General features: G+C 35.9%; 1 protein-coding gene and 1 long non-coding RNA gene across 2 annotated transcripts in view; one reads left to right on the forward strand and one right to left on the reverse strand.

The window, feature by feature from the left end:
* The window catches only part of LOC101861306, a gene marked incomplete in the record, with an annotated part of 21,693 nt that overhangs the window by 11,437 nt on the left and 7,756 nt on the right, over positions 1–2,500 (forward strand).
* The window catches only part of LOC118478259, a 25,136-nt gene continuing 22,719 nt past the window's right edge, over positions 84–2,500 (reverse strand). Inside the window, exon 4 of the long non-coding RNA XR_004858921.1 lies at positions 84–584. This is a non-coding gene — a long non-coding RNA (uncharacterized LOC118478259). The remainder of the gene's footprint in view (positions 585–2,500) is intronic.

Genomic DNA, 2,500 nt, shown 5'->3' on the forward strand with positions numbered 1-2,500 from the left:
GTGTGTGTGTGTATTGTGTGTCCATGCGTGTGTGTATGTGTGTGTGTGTGTATTGTGTGTGCATGTGTGTGTGTATGTGTGTGTGTGTGTGTGTGTGTATGTGTGTGTTTGTGTGTATGTCAAAAACATATCAGCTTCATTTTGATCTCAAGAGATTATGGATTTACAAAGCAGAGGAACAAGTATGTGTTCAGTCTGTAGTTCTACAATGTATTCCACCAACATTTGTTCATGGATTTTTCTTGGAAAACCATCCTGTGTGATTCAGATGCAACTCAGTGATTTCAATCTTAACAGTGTTTTTTTTTTTTTCTTCTGAACTTCAACCAGGAGACATAATAGATACAACGGTTAAGCCCCTAACTTTGACTCTGTCTTTGTGTACAGCTGGAAAACACATGGTTATTTCTTTTTCAGTGTAAAGCAATTTCATATCCTCATTCTAAACTACAGGAAATATAGACTGATCCACATGAGGTGTATTAGAAGACAGTCAATATGGAAAGACCACATTATCGAACATGGCCCGTTTTGACTTCTAAGGCGTGGAGCAGGGGATGAAATGTGATGCGTTCTCAGGTTTTCTGAGGATAAAACAATTATTTTTTTAAATTATTTCTTTTACATCATCATCGTCGTTCCGCGCAAGTGCTTTTCCTTCCATCCTCCATTTAAAAATGATCAGCGATATCATACTGGAATTTCCCAGTTCCATGGTGCTTGCTTCGTAAGTAAACGATTGTGAATTGTACGTCTCCATCGACACAATTTGGATAGTTTTGAAGGACGTTAAGTGCACATTACTTTCAAAATCTATTACGTCATAACCAACATTCATTTACATCTATACATGTTTTATGCTTCTACTATCGCAGTTTCCACCAGTTATAGAGAAGGCTGCTTTGATCCTGCTTTTAAAAACCAAATAGTGCACATATCGATAACAAATTCAAGAGAATAGGCACACACAAAAGTTCTACACTAAAAACATGGTAACCCCTGAAATGTACCGCGATGATCGTTTACATCATCAAATAGCCCAACTATTTTACCAGAAAAAACAAAAAACAAACAAACACACACACATACACACAAATGTATGTATACATAATAATATATAATGCATATCATATGTTTACAAACACACACACACACACACACACACACATCACACACACATAATATATATGTATTATATATTTATTGTTATATTATGTACACAAATATATTATGATATATAGAACACATAGACAAATTGATAGACAGACAGGTTCCCGCACGTGTCTGTGTGTGGAAAGCCTGTCCTGTCAGTGCTTAGCATGTTTTTGCTTGTTTTTTATATTATCATTATGTTTAGTTCATTTTCTATCTGTGACATGCGTTTCAAAAGGCATATATTTTCACTTAAGGGTTAGCTAGTAGTCGTTATCATATTTACACTATCATGCTTTCAATGATTTTAAAGTCTAATGTCAAATGAAGTACGACCAATGATAAATGGGTGACAAAAAGTGGTGAAACAGACATTCGTGTTTGAATGGAATAGAAAACAGACAAGCACAGACCTACATACATATTGTAACACATATTGTAACCTAAGAGTAAAGATATATTGATAGTATACAGAACATCTCCAGTTAAAAATTGTTCTGCTCACGGTTTGTGTTTATATGCGCGCGCGTGTGTGTATGTGTGTGTGTATGTGTGTGTGTGTGCGTGTGTGTGTGTGTGTGTGTGTGTGTGTGTGTGTGTGTGTGTGTGTGTGTGTGTGTGTGTGTGTGTGTGTGTCTGTAGGTGTGTGTAGGTCTATGCGTGTCAGTCTGCTATACAGTTCCGATATGAATGTCTTAAACCTACGACTATGTCACCACTTTTCGTCACCCATTTTTTGATTGATCGTAATTAATATGACATTAAACTTAAACATACATTGTAATTGAAACCCTGATAGCGGGAATGATAATGGATACTACTTAACCTTTAGGTGGAAGTGTAATGATAGTATTATGCCTATTTAAACGCATGTCATATATAGAAGACGAACGAAACATCATAAAAAAAGCAAAATAACAAGTAGCAATGACAGGCTTTCAACACACAAAGAGACGCTTCTATCTATCTTTCTATCTATCTATCTATCTATCTATCTATCTATCTATCTATCTATCTATCTATCTATTTATCTATCTGTCTATCTGTCTATCTATATGTCTATCTATCTATCTCTTTATATATATCTACATCTCTCCATATTTGATTTTGTCCCCTTTGTACAAGCATGGCCAAACTAGAAACTGGAACTAAAGTGATACATAGTGAAAACTCTTTATAGAGCGTTACCTTGAAGCTGGGCTTCCCCCTCCCCAAACCGATTCACGTGTGAAAATTTTATCTTGGCCATAATGGTGTGTGATTTCATAAGCATGAACATGACAGTGCATGTTTAGCCAAATAGGAGGGTGTAACTTAATCATGTTTTCCACCACCCTGCGCATTTTAG

Source organism: Aplysia californica, unplaced genomic scaffold (assembly GCF_000002075.1).
Source record: "Aplysia californica isolate F4 #8 unplaced genomic scaffold, AplCal3.0 scaffold00448, whole genome shotgun sequence".
Taxonomy (NCBI): Eukaryota; Metazoa; Mollusca; class Gastropoda; order Aplysiida; family Aplysiidae; genus Aplysia; species Aplysia californica.